Below are 15,263 nucleotides of genomic sequence, written 5' to 3'. Positions count from 1 at the left end.
CATGTCCGTCTAATGAACATTTTATTTCAAAAAGACTTTCGCATGTTGTTCTGGTACGTTCCGCTACTGGTTTCTTATGGCTGATACACTATAAAGAAATGTCCTGTGCTGTATCTGATGTTAACAGGGCACCTTGTTCATCTACAAAAATTTGCCCGCAACTCTTCAAAAGTCTACTTTTGAACTTGTATTACTAAATAGACTCATGTGAGATTTTTCGGGAGGACTGGATTATATAGATAACCGTGCAAGTTCTGTCACAAAGAAAACAACCAAGGTCTAACTCTTTCTGTAGCTGTCTTTTCATGCATTGCCACATTTTAGAATGAATAATAAAATTAAGTTATGATGCAGCACTTAAACGGCATATTTTCGTAACACACTACGAGAACTTCTGCTATTTTTACATTCATCACAACATGACAAAAGAATCAAAACGTTAGATAACATTACTGAGAGACAGCGATGAGACAGTTAGATAAAATTAGTAAGAAACAGTCCCGGTCGCACAATCATTTAAAAAAAAAGACCGACTTCGGTCTGTAGCAGTAGACCATCTTCAGATAATGCACTGTAAAGATAAATACTGGCACTGCTGATTTACATAGGGCAGTATGGAAATATTAAAAAAAATATATGTTAAAATGATATATCGTTACCCATGCGGCCGATGACGACGACACTTGGAACAGCTGTGCTGACCCCATACACAAAACTGCTGCTAATGGCTGAATAGTCACACGTTAGATACAGGGAAAGGGGGCGAACGTGAGCAGCATGAAGTCAGTGTCAGCCAATGGGAAGCGATTTACGTGTCACATGATAAGATTTAAACATCCATTTTTAAAAATGTACGCAAATTCAATTCTGAACAGCTAGAAAACGGGAATTACTGTACAACACCCTATAGTATCCTAGAGGTTAAAACCAGTTTAATAACATTAAATAATAAGCCATTGTGATAGGCTAAACTGTAATCCAGAACGCAGTCTGGAGCAATAGCATTACGAAGATGCTGTTTCCGTAGCAACTGCTATTAAGTCATCAATTATAGACTCATAACAGATTAAAATAAAAGAAGCACCTACGTAACCATTAAATACACCAGTATTAACATTAGCATAATCTCTTTATTATAATACATCAGAGTAATAAGGCAAACTAGAAGCTGTTTGTTACATGAACGCCATCTTGTGGCATCGGTTAGGGTGTCTAACGAAGCCGTTTCCATGGAGACATCGTCGTACAAATGACTATCTTGTGCCAAAGATGTATTCAATGGACGCCGCGTGTTGCCTCGACGACAGAGGTCCATAGTCATCGTCAAAGATGAAAGAGAATGGTGTCGCTTACAGAAGTGGTGCCAATGTGCTGAAATTTTGTAGCCAATAGCAAGACGTTGGTCGATGTTTCCAACAAAAAGACAAGTGATTAAATCTAACCTGCAGCCGAAATTGGAAGTCACAAAAGTCGAAGTATAAAATTGCGCTAGAAACTTATAAACAGTCACCTAAAAATAGAATATAAAGTAATAATCATTATTTGATATAGTGATAATTTTAAGCAAACCTGTGTCTTACACAGAAGAGATAATTACTTCTAAAATAACGAGATACTTTTGTCAGATTTGTTGTCATTTTACCATTAAAAGATGAAAATCGGCTATGTTATGCAAATAAGATTTCTAGTTATACCTAATCTCGCGTTTCTTTTTCTCTTTTAAGGAATGCGTTTTAGCAGCTTACAGTTAACTTTATCCTCTTGGCGCTATTTAACGCGTGGCTGGTCAGCTATCAGCAGCAGTTTTGTGACTGGGGTCAGTACAGCTATTCCAAGTCTCATCATCGTCAGCGGTTTTATGACTTACCTACGTAAATCAGCACTTTGAATTTTTATCTGTACAGTGCATTATCTGAAGATGGCCTGCTGTTAAGAGTCCGAAACCAGTCGCAGTTTAAATAAATGACTGTGCGATCGAGATTGTGCTTTACTAATTTTACACGACCAAAGACGGTGCTCGAACAAAAAGATATGAAATATAGCCAAACACGACGGTACAAGAGAGAGATGAAAAGTCAGTATCTCAAAAATAAAATCGAGCAGACTCGAAAGAAATTATTTATCATAATCAAAATAATTTCGCGTACAAAACACATGCAGGCTGTTTATCACAATGTGCAAGTATAGTTGCCGATCTCTTACTATGAATGAAAATTCTACCTTTAGAACAAAATAAATGTGTATCATTTCTCTAAAGATGCAAGATTTAGAGTACAAAATACACTTGGCACTAGCCGGCCGGTGTGGCCGAGCGTTTCTAGGCGCTTCAGTCAGGAACTGTGCGACCGCTACGGTCGCAGGTTCGAATCCTGCCTTGGGCATGGATGTGTGTGTGTCCTTAGGTTAGTTAAGTTTAAGTAGTTCTAAGTTCTAGGCGACTGATGACCTCAGCAGTTAAGTCCCATAGTGCTCAGAGCCATTTGAACCATTTGAAACACTTGGCACTCCTGCCATAATTTAATTGTTGCATAAGATTAATGAAGAAGTACATAAAGCGTTTATCTCGGCACTATTGGTAAAACTAATAGGTTAGGTAACACTTGGTAATGACCAAAGTTACTTATTGTGCTACAGTTTGCAAGTACAATGGGCATACAGTTTCATATTTCTACATCTAAATTATCTGCATAACTTACCAAAATTCATGCAGCTCACCTATTGGCACCACTGAAGCGAATTAAGGGTTAGGAGAACACCATAGTTACGTTTTTGTAGCATGCATCAAATTCATCTAAGTACGTAAAAATTCGTTCTATTGCACTGCAAAACACTCATAGGCACTACGGTTGACTTAAACTAAAGCTTAAAGTGCACCTGCCGCCGAGAATTACGCAAGTAAACAATGTAATTCCTATATCTAGGTTCGTTAAACACTACAATGAACCCTTGGTAGGTTATTAACTTCATATTGCAGTTCTGATTGTTATCTTCTACCGTTACGCATCGGAAACTTGGGGCAAACTGTATTCCTTTCACTCCCTCTGGAAGTATTACTCGTACAATGTTGTTGCCTCATATAAGTAACCTTGCAGATTACATTACCTCTGTAATATACCAAAATGATTGTTGCACCATCAAACGTAAGCATTACAGAGCGAGAGGAAATTCGGTGTGGTCTGTTCGTCAGCGGGATGAAGTCACTTGCTGGGCATGTCAGCTACTAGGAGAGGTGTCAGCTCCTGGGGAAAACTGTATTCCTTTCATTCACTCTGTGATGTTGTTACATCATTAAAGTAAGCATTACAGAGAGACAGAGAGGAAATTTACTGTGGTGTATAAATCAGAGAGATGACGTTAGCAGCTGGGGACGTAAGTTACAGGGAGAGGTGTCAGCTACCGAGAAAAAGTGTGTTTCTTTGATTCCGTTTGTAATACATTATAATGTTGCATTCTCATTTAAGTATGCATTAAAGGCGTTACATAAGGAGAAAAAATTTACCGTTGTGTATACAATATCAGAAAGACGATATGGTTGACTGCTGATGTCAGCTGCTTGGGGAGGTATAGGCAGCCCCTTCGTAATGTATTATAATATTGTTGTTGCTTTGTTACAGTAAGCGTCATAGAGAGAGAGGAAATTTACTGTGATATATCAGTGTATAAATCAAATAAATGAAATTCACTATTTATGATGATAAGGTCCAAGTGTAAATACTGTACGTAATTTTTTGATTTTCTGCACACACATGTGACATGAAAATTAATGACGAGGCAGTACAGCATTTGCAGATGAGAAACGCTATGCGTATTGTGCGTGTGTGTGTGTGTGTGTGTGTGTGTGTGTGTGTGTGTGTGTGTGTGCTGTGCTGTTCATAAGCAGACCACACATAACATAAATTATGCTGGTTATTTTAGTTTTTTGGTAGTGTATTACTGATTTTGGAGCACATCACCGTATGGTAGTGATAAGGTAAGAAGTTCAAATGGTTCAAATGGCTCTGAGCACTATGGGACTTAACATCTATGGTCATCAGTCCCCTAGAACTTAGAACAACTTAAACCTAACTAACCTAAGGACATCACACAACACCCAGTCGAGGTAGAGAAAATCCCTGAACCCACCGGGAATCGAACCTGGGAACCCGGGCGCGGGAAGCGAGAACGCTACCGCACGACCACGAGCTGCGGACAGGTAAGGAGTGAGCAGGTTTCTCCGCAAAATAGAGAAGTGAGGGATATATGGAAAACACTCATAAGGAGGAGGGACAGAATTGTAGTGTATCTGTTAAGATATCAAAGAATAACTTCGATGAAAGTAGAGGAAGATAGAAATTGGGATAAATCCAGCAAATAACTGAGAATGTAGGTTGCAGGCGCTACCAAAAAAATACTGCTTTATGTGAGCTTTTCTACGTCGTAGAATCTATGAGTTAAGGCGATTTCTCGAGATTGAATTGTGTAGTGGTGTCCGTTTGTGGATCATGCGTATGTAAAGTACGGAGCACTATTAAGCAGCAGTGTTGCAGTTTCACTAGCAAGTATTTGGGCCACTCACAGCTGCAGAGATCGAGTACGACCATGATTCGGTGAATGACACGTCACACACATATTTCAGGTGCTCTATAAGAGGCTACTCTAAAACAACCATGGTGCCTGCATTCATCATCGTGTGGAACTGTACGCTTTCATAAGTTCTCCGGCTACTGTTAATTCCTTCACTCCTTTCAGCGCCTTGTATTTCTTGTGCCTTTGTCCCAAATCGGCGTAGAGTCAGCGTGATTATCTCCGGATTTTGTGGACGGATGCACTTCCTGTCGCCACCCCGTTACACCCCCGTGACGTAATACTGCTACTACAGCTGTTTGCGTGTCGTGGTCGAAAGTTTTCTAAATGTTTGTGAATCGTGTAACGGAGACGTGAGTTGGATACTAATGCTGCTTTCACCGAGTGGGATGTGGGAAACCGCCTAAAAGTCACATCGGGACTGGCAGGCAGAATGTGGTACATTCGATCCGGGGTCAGTACACCTCCCCGTCCCGGAAGTGGCGCTTTAACACGCACGGCTGACTGCGCGGGTTGGCGTTTGTCCATCCTTTGCTGAAACTTCCAATCACTTTCCCATAGAACGATGCTATCAAATTTGTCTATTGGCTGACTATTTATGGAGATAGGACGAGAGAGACGTTTCCCCCTCCCTCCCCCCCCCCCCCCCCACGAGATCATTGCGTAGGAATGGGCAAAGAAACAGGCCGTTCAAAATGGTTCAAACGGCTCTGAGCACTATGGGACTCAACTGCTGAGGTCATTAGTCCCCTAGAACTTAGAACTAGTTAAACCTAACTAACCTAAGGACATCACAAACATCCATGCCCGAGGCAGGATTCGAACCTGCGACCGTAGCGGTCTTGCGGTGGCAGACTGCAGCGCCTTTAACCGCATTTTCAGTCATCATCCCCACAATTATGTCAAGCGGTTAGGGGAAACACAAACTTTTAGGGCACTATTTGTTTTTTTTATTTCTGACTCATTCACTTTTTCTTTATTACTATAATATATACTATATGATCACTTGTTCAACATATCTCACACACTGCATTTGAATAACGCCTTTGTAACATGAAACCGGTTGAGATTGCATCATAAAATAGTAACTTAATCAAAAATAAAAGGTAATACCTTACAATAAGTTAATCACCGGTCCCGCAAACGGAATGTCGTTTTTTTCCCAAAAACAGAAATCTGGACTGGGCTTTAAATGTCGTTCTCCCAGTGTCTTAACCGTTGCGCCGTCTCCATCTACATTTTTATGATTTTTCGAAATGTGGTTTGATAATTCTAAATACTCATTGATGAACATATGACTGTTACTGAGCTTATGTTTCTGTCACAGTGGGTACTTTATTGTGTCGGCAAGATTCAACAATTCTGCCGCAAAGTTCACTTTGATAATGGCGACCCTATTCACTACAATTATTGCAGTTCCCAAAACTTTTCTAGGACTACCTTAACTACTTCACCTACCGATGGTCCTGTTTACACAAGTTAGGCCACGTGAACTTTTCATTCATAGATTGTTTAGAGAGATAGAAATACATCGAGCTCCAGTTCGTGTACTATGGAAGGGTGAGAGCGACAATGCAAGGAGAGAGAAGACACAACTAAATTCAAAGTTTAACGCAAACACTTAAACACTAAACACTTTGTTCCTCGTAGTACTACAACCGAAGTGTTCCCTATCGTTGGAGAGTGGAGGGGTCACCATAAAAAATAAATAAATAAATAAAAAAATAAAAATGAAATAGACGAGTAGACTGATAAAGAAATCCTTTTCGATCCCTTACATCTTGCAACATGTTACTTGTTTTTCCTCAAACTGCATGACATCTGGAACAAGAGGACCTATTAGTATAGCAGTTTACTTATCCTCTTAAATAAATTTTATAATGTTAATCCTGGAATAAGTGATAATGATTTGGTAATCAGGAGGCGCTTAACGTATTATCCAATGCGTTCTCGCAGGTTGGTCCGGACTTACTTCGTGACGACTTTGAATAGTGCATAGTGTGCGTAGAATGTTGAGTCACTTAGCCTGTAGATCGCCTGATACAAGTTATACTAAGTTGGTGTCACTGCATTTATAATTTGTAGACGTCGAGTTTTAAAACAAAACACTGCTGAAGGCGCTAGACTCACCGCACTTAACGTGTTCAGCAGCGGCCTCGCACTTGCTCGCTCCAGAGCGACCAGAGGTAGACTGCAGGCTCTCTGTTAGCAAAGCAAAACACTGCATTAGCTTACGCCACAGGTCACACCTGATCGCGAAAGCTGCAAATGTTCTTATGATGCAGGTGGCGCCTGCGTCATCGCACTGGGAACACGGAGCTGGTGCAGTACCGTAGCATGTGAGGAAAAGAAGTTTTCTGATCTTCTTGCTGTAAAAAGTACAGTATGCAAATGAAGCAAAGCTACATCAAATCCGAAGGTTAATTTTTCCGGTGCAATTTCTCTTTTTCGTTTGAAATATTGATAACCACCTCTTTCGGATCTGAGCGCTTCGTTCGAGGTATGATACGTCTCATTCGATTTTGAGGCACTCGTAATTCGCACACAAAACTGAATTCCTCTTTGCTTATAGTTCACATCACAGGCTGATGATGAATATCTTTTCTATGCTCCATCGATTAAGAAGGTATGTGAGGATATTCCAGAGATCATAACATCGACTCACACTTAAAGAGAACTTGGTAGTGTGAGCCGACTTATCCGTAGCGTGTTACACTCCCTCTGGTGTGGATACTTGCATCTGTTCGGTGGGGAAGGGTATCATAAGGCCTGTGCATCCTCTCCTGAGACACTCAACTGTTGTAACTGCTCCCTGACATCCTGAATGCTGATACCGAAACGGAGTTAATGTCCAAGCTGGTCCTCAAATGTTCTATCGCGGACAGATTGAGGCGCAGTGCCTCTACATCATACTTATTTATATGGGACATTACAACAGTTATCAGCCGGCCGGAGTGGCCGAGCGGTTCTAGGCGCTGCAGTTGGGAACCACGAGACCGCTACGGTCGCAGGTTCGAATCCTGCCTCGGGCATGGATGTGTGTGATGTCCTTAGGTTAGTTAGGTTTAATTAGTTCTAAGTTCTTGGCGACTGATGACCTCAGAAGTTAAGTCGCATAGTGCTCAGAGCCATTTGAACAGTTATCAGACGTGCAATATGTGTCACTCGCAAGTCAGGTGGCGTCAGATTGTTCCTGTATGTAATTTCTATTCGATCTGATAGAGATCACTAGCTGACCGACACTGTATGAGTTGCAGTCAAAATACTGTCAATTTTAGTTGCGGTTCTGTTGGTGTATTTTCTAATTGTTTATTGATTACTACTACTATTATGCTTAGTTATGAGAGTTAATCAGTGTGTGAATATAAAATAACGTTTCATGTAAAATTTTTGTATTATACTTTGAGGCAACTGGTCACGTGAGGAACTTCCTAGTAAGACGTGTTTGTTAGTCATTCGTACAGGGGAATTCGTTGTAAACTATTTCGTCACTTAATGGTAGTGGAAAAATGAGATTACGATTTCGGAAAGGCAGTTTTGTTGAGAGGGAATTAATTTTGTATTTTTGGGTTTTCTAAACTTATTTAGAGCAATTTACTGTTCTCATTCAGTGGCAAATTTTGATGCAGTCGGTATATACGCGCGGGACTGAGCGGATTGGATGCTGCTTTCCGACTGACTGCGAAGTTTCTCCGCTAATCAGAAATTAACATATTCGCACTTTCTTTGGGGAACTAGAAACTTCTTTCGTGTAGAGAGAGGAAAGTCGGAGCTTGGATCTCATAGTCATCGGACCTATTGATATGTGCTCTGTTGGAAATTATTAATATTGCGAAATTTCGGTACCAAAATGTTTTGAGAAGTGCCGTAAAGCGTGGAAGAGAGCTCTAGTTAATGTACGGCACGAAATTCTGAACTATTTGGTGGCGTTTAAAGTAATTAAATTCACAGTGGCGTGTTGCTTACTCGCGAACGTGAACGTTGAGTTGTGTGAGACTGTTTAGAGCAACATTTGAGGGCCGCACGGGGTACCCACGCGTTCTTGGTCGATTAGTCACGGTCCGTGCGGCTCCCCCCGTCGGAGGTTCGAATCCTCCCTCGGGCATGTATGTATGTGTGTGTGTGTGTGTGTGTGTGTGTGTGTGTGTGTGTGTGTGTGTGTGTGTGTGTTGTCCTTAGCGTAAGTTAGTTTAAGTTACATTAAGTAGTGCGTAAGCTTATGGACCGATGACTTCGGCAGATTGGTCCCATAAGACCTTACCACAAACTCCAAATTTCCATCGTTTGAGAAAGCTATTCTAAAATAAACCGTTACTACTAGGTCTACAACTTTGCTTCCGCCGGTTTTTTTTTTATGTGGGGGCTTTATTGGGAAAAATTTACAAAAAAAATTATGACTTATAGTATTGCCATCGCTGGTCACTGCATTCTCCCATCTTTCGGACAGCATACGAATCCCGTAACGGAAGAAGTGGGCGTCTTTTATGGAGATCTATGAATTGATTCAATTTTGCACTTTTTCATATGATCAGAAGTGCTGGTCAGCCAGACTGTATGTCACTGATCGAAAAAAGTGGTAGTCAGAGAGAGCAACGTATTAAGAATACGGTGGGAGGGATAGGACTTCTCATTTCAACGTTCCCATGTATATTTTGACGGGTTTTGCGACATGGGGTCGAGCAATGCCATGCTACAAAATTACGTGTCTATCACTGTATTGTGGCCGTTTGTGTTTCTGTGCTGTGTTCTAACGCATCAGTTGCCTTCGATAACGATACCCCCTCACTGTCTACGTCTGTTTCAGTAGCTACGAAAACGTTTCGTCTTCCACCGCCATGCCGGTCTTCGACATCAAAATCACCGTTCTTAAGGCGTTGAAAACATTCTCTGCACGTTCTTACACTAACAGTTCCCTCACAATTGGTCTTACCCAGCATTTTAAGAGCCACAGACGCAGATTTCTTCATGTTAAAGCATAAAATTAAAACTTCCTGCAAATGATGAGAAATGGATACGTAATTTGATGTAGTTAATCGAGAATAACCTGATGATGCAATAACAAATCGACTAATATTTTTATGGCATTATGTTTACAGATGCCTAAGCTTATTGTATTACACCTATGACCAACCACCTGAACCCCACTTGCCGCTACTGCCGTCTATTGCAAAACGGCTGAAGCTAAGGTGTAGACCTAATAACTTTTTTAGGAAAATATCATTGAGAATTACCATAAACTGGGTACAGTTACGAATGATGTGTGCTTGCGGACTTTTCAGACTTTTTACAATTTATAGTAAGGCTTGTTAGTGACTGGAGTATGCAAGCTTATCGTAACAGAGTGAAGTAATACCTTTATTTAACTATTCCTTCCACGTACAAAACAATTTTAGAGCGACTTGTAGTTGCTATATCTACAGATGTTTTTTCTATAGATTTCTGTGAATGATAAATGCGTGTCGGTAACTTGAAGGAGCCGTGCTTGTTGGAAGAGACTTAGCATGAGGTCAGTGGAACTTTATGCATTTTGCAACGAATAGCGCCACCGCAATATATGTTGAATTAGCCACACGGGTACATCGAGACACATGCTGTGTGTAGACTAGCATGGTCGAGTTGCAAAATAGCGCAGTCGTAGTATTGTGTGAAAGGTAACCCATGTCGACGCAAAAGTCCATGAGATACAGTTATACATTGAAGCGCTGGACGGAGTGGCCGTGCGGTTCTAGGCGCTACAGTCTGGAACCGATTGACCGATACGGTGGCAGGTTTGAATCCTGCCTCGGGCATGGATGTGTGTGATGTCCTTAGGTTAGTTAGGTTTTATTAGTTCTAAGTTCTAGGCAACTGATGGCCTCAGAAGTTAAGCCGCATAGTGCTCACAGCCATTTGCGCCATACATTGAAGCGCCAAAGGAAGTGGTATAGGCACGCGTATTCAAATACAAAGATATGTAAACAGGCAGAATACGGCGCTGTGATCGGCAACGCCTATATAAGACAACAAGTGACTGGTACAGTTGTTAGATCGGTACTGCTACTACAGTGGCAGTTTGAACGTGGTGTCATAGTCGCTGCTCGAGCGATGGGACTCATCATCTCCGAAGCAGCGATGAAGTAGGGATTTTCCAGTACGACCATTTCACGAGTGTGCCGTGAATGCCAGGAATCCAGTGAAACATCAAATCTCCGACATCGCTGCAGTCGGAAAAAGATCTTGTAAGAACAGGACCAACGACGACTGAAGAGAATCGTTCAACGTGACAGAAGTGCAATCCTTCCGCAAACTGCTGTAGATTTCAGTGGTGGGCCACCAACAAATGTCAGCGTGAGAACCATTGAATGAAATATTACCAATATGGGCTTTCGGAGCCGAAGGCTCAATCGTGTACCAATGATGACTGCACGACACAAAGCTTCACGCCTCGCCTTGGCCCATCAACACCGACATCGGTCTCTTAATCACTGGAAACATGTTACTTCTTCGGACGAGTCTCGCTTCCAACTGTATCGAGCGGATGGACGTGTACTGGTATGGAGGCAAACTCATGAATCATGACAGCAGGGGACTTTTCAAGTTGGTGGAGGCTGTGTTATTGTGTGGGGCGTGTGCAGCTGGAGTGATGTGGAACCCCTGATACGCTTAGATACCATTCTGACAGGCGACAAGTACGTAAGCATCCTGTCTGGTCACCTGTATCCATTCATGTCCATTCTGCATTCCAACGGACTTGGGCAATTCCAGCAGGACAATGCGACACCCCACACGTCCAGCATTGCTACAGTGTGGCTCCAGGAACACTCTTCTGAGGTTAAAAACTTACGCTGGTTACCAGTCTCCCTAGACATGAACATTATTGAGCTTACCTTGGATGCTTTGCAGAGTACTATTCAAAAGAGATCTCCACCCCCCCTCGTACTCTTACAGATTTATGGAGAACCCTCCAGGATTCGAGGTGTCAATTCCCTCCAGCACTACTCCAGACATTAGTCGACTCCATGCCTCGTCCTCTTGCGGCATTTCTGCGTGCTCACGGGGGCCCTACATGATAATAGACAGGTGTACCTGTTTCTTTGGCTCTTCAGTGTGGTAGTCTTTACCCATGACTCACCCGCCATAACTTCAGGAGTTTGCAGTGCATATTCGAAACTTTGGAACAATGGAACCTCTCCCCAGGTCACCGCCACGGTGGCCGACACACTCTGAAGACACAGTGGCGCAAATCATCAGAAATCTATGCTTTCTGCTCAGGGCATTACTCCAGACGCAGCCATTTGTATAAATCCTCCAGGTCTATAACCATCATGTAGCAACCGTGATATATTTTCAGTAGGAAAAACAGGATAAGCTTGATTGACGCGTTTCGCCTTTTTGTAGGCAGCTTCAGAAATTGTTTCTACATACTGCAGCAGTTTGTGCTGTGCTATCGATGTAGTATAGGCATGTAATAGTAATTTTCTACTCCACCTGCTTCTAAAGTCCAACAGAATGTTGCATGGAGTCCATTACTTGTTCTCGTAAGGCAGGCATAAATGTAAAGGGTTACGACGTGCTTGGTGCACGGTACAGCTATCCTACTTTTGGATAATCTGTTGTGTCTGACCTGAACATTTACGACATGCATGCCTGCCCTCACCTTCCCATGCAGTCCAGCATCAGACCACTATTACATCCGAATTACCCACAAATCTTAACACTGAACTATTCGACCACGCTCCTTTCAAACTCCGTCAGGTGCTTATAACGCTGTCTAAGACGAGTGCGTGGCATCTCCGTATCCTTAATAGTGATCACCAATCATACGAAGTCTTTTCAAAAAATTCAGGAACATTCGTAATTTCGCGCCAATGGTGCGTTGGAGCGAAATGCGATTGGCATCCCGGCGTACGCCTGCGTTTAACGTGTGACTGCCGGAAAGTTCACCGTTGTGTGTCTCTTAGTTACTGTTCAGTGCTGTACTGAGTAGAACGTTGTGTCCCACTGTTTGAGAAAATTCGAGATGGCAGAGTTAGAGGAGCAACGCGTCTGCATTAAATTTTGCGTGAAACTCAAGAAAACCTTTACAGAGACAAACCAAATGATGCAGAAAGCCTACGGTGATGAGTGCTTCGGCCGTAATCGTTGTTACAAAATGGTTCACACGGCCTAAAAATCGCCAGACGGAAGTAAAAGATGTCCGTCGTTCAGGACGCCCTTCGGCGTCTACCGACGACGCTCATGTCAGGAGCGTCAACGAAATTGAGCGTGCGAATTTAAGACTGAATGAACGAGAGATTGCATTTCAGTTGGATAAGGTCATGAAATCCTGACACAGCATCTATGAACGCAAGTTCGTCCCAAGGATCGTGAGTCAACACCAGAGGGACCTTCACCTCGCAGTCTGTGAAGAGCTTTGGGATCACGCAAATGAGATGTTCCTGAAGAGAATCATAGCTGGTGATGAGACGTGGGTCTACGGTTATGAGACCAAGGTTCAATCTTCATAACGGACCGGGAAAGGTACCCCAAGACCAAAAGAAGCCTGTCAGATCAGGTCAAATGTCAAAGTCATGCTGACAGTCTTCTTTGACTTTGAATAACTAGTTAGCTATTAATTCGTGCCACAGGGCCAAACTGTCAATGGATGGTAGTATCGGGACGTGTTGCGAAGCCTGCAAGAAAAAAGCGATATCACTCTGCTGCCTCATGCTCTGTACTCTCCAGACCTGGACCTGCGGACTTTTTTGGATTTCCGAAGTTGAAAATTCCATTTCAAGGACGAAGATTTGCAACGATAAACGAGAGGAAACAAAATTCGCAGGCGGCACTTCGCGCGATCCCTCAAGAGACGTACCAAGACTGCTTCCGGAAGTGGAAACGGCATTGCGAGCGGTGTATTATTTGTGGAGGGGACTATTTCGAAAAAGTCGGTGCTAAAGGTAAGCGAAGAAAAATTTTGTGGACAATGTCCCGGAATTTTTTGAACATACCTCTTAAGACACAGTTCTCACCTCTTACATTACTAGGTCTGGTAAGAACGTGAAACACCAACGACACTATTGCGCTCTGACGGCCGTTCTGTAACTCTATTCATTTATATCCACCAGTGATGTGAAGGTGTGCGAAATGGCATTGACATCCGACCACGCTTTCTGGGTGCTTCACTTTTTTTGTCAGGCAGTGTAGAAGTTGAACAATTTAATTTGAGGGCGCCACGGGCAAGTAGCCTTCTGTTGTTCTTAGCTTCTGTCTTGAGCAGTTGGTGGCAGTAGATGCATGTTTCTCAGAACGACTAATAGCGATTTATTGCTGTGTTTCCTGCTGGAAGAAAAAGAAGATAATGACTCTGCTCCAACAGTTACATAACGGAATAGATGAACGCATCCCATATCGAAGACAACGTTCGATGTAGGTTCCTTTACGATACATTTCATCGTTAATTATTAAAAGTTTCTTGAGTTATTCACCGGCCGCTGTGACCGAGCGGTACTAGGCGCTTCAGTCTGGATCCGCACTGCTGCTACGGTCGCGGGTTCGAATCCTGCCTTGTGCATGCATGCGTGTGATGTCCTTAGCTTATTTAGGTTTAAGTAGTTCGAAGTCTCAGGGACTGATGACCTCAGATGTTAAGTCCCATAGTGCTTAGAGCCATTTAAACCATTTTGAGTGATTAAGGTTAAATATTGCCCAGTTTAACTATATCCTAGATGTGATCAAAAAAAGTTCTCAGGAATGGCTCATCAAATAGATGTTTCCCTCTAGTAACACCTTAGGGAAAATTAACCGTAATATTGAGGTACCAGAATACAAAACAGTTTTAAGAGGGCACAGTATTTTGAACATTTATTTTGCAATGAAGTTCATACAAAAATGATCTGAAAATTGTTGCCCTGTGAGGTTGTGCATGAGCGGTTAAGTTCAACAACATGGCTGTGAGTTAGATACACAACTGGTGGCAATAAGGCAGTGTCCGTATTAATAGTTGGGTGTGCTGAACGTACTCGTTGCAAACTCTGAGGAAGTTCGTTAAGATTGAAAACCATCCGCCATGACATCATATTCTCTATTTTTTCCACATAGGGTGAACACAATATTATTAATACCTGATCTCTCGACAAATTCCCCTCTTTCCAAACTCTCTTTCACGTTTCCATCTTAACACACAGGAGTGGCTACGTCAAAGGTACATGGAAAAATCGACGTTGGCCATGTCCTGGCGACCTGCAACCAGTGCTCAGTGGCCAGCAACTGGGAAAGTCTTTCTTCGTTCGCCCCGTAGGCAACCTCTTGCCGCAGTGGATACACAGGTTGCCGTCAGATCACCGAAGTTAAGCACTGTCGGTCGTCGTGGTCTGTACTTGGATGGGTGACTATCCGGGCCTCCATGCGGTGTTGCCATTTTTCGGGGTGCACTCAGCCTCGTGATGCCAATTCAGGAGCTACTCGACCAAATAGTAGCGGCTCCGGTCAAAGAAAACCATCGTAGCGGCCGGGAGAGCCGTGTACTGACCACACGTCCCTCCCACCCGCATCCTCAGTGAGGATGACACGGCGCTCGGATGGTACCGATGGGCCACATGTGGCCTGAAGACTTAGTGACTGCATCGCCCCGTACTTCTCGTTGGGTGGATGTGCTGTAGTAATTGTCTCTGTGGAATGTACGTGACCTCAATGGTGTGTGTAGCAGAGTGGTGTTTGTGTTGTATGTCGATGTTGAGAAG

At 42.8% G+C, this 15,263-nt stretch overlaps 1 protein-coding gene across 1 annotated transcript in view; it reads right to left on the bottom strand.

Moving 5' to 3' along the window:
* Positions 1 to 15,263, bottom strand: part of LOC126482127 (clavesin-1-like) — a 171,381-nt gene that overhangs the window by 28,254 nt on the left and 127,864 nt on the right. The window lies entirely within an intron of this gene.

This window comes from Schistocerca serialis, chromosome 5 (genome assembly GCF_023864345.2).
Source record: "Schistocerca serialis cubense isolate TAMUIC-IGC-003099 chromosome 5, iqSchSeri2.2, whole genome shotgun sequence".
In the NCBI taxonomy this organism is placed as follows: domain Eukaryota; kingdom Metazoa; phylum Arthropoda; class Insecta; order Orthoptera; family Acrididae; genus Schistocerca; species Schistocerca serialis.
Note: the sequence above shows the minus strand (reverse complement) of the source record. Positions and strands in the feature narration are given on the sequence as shown.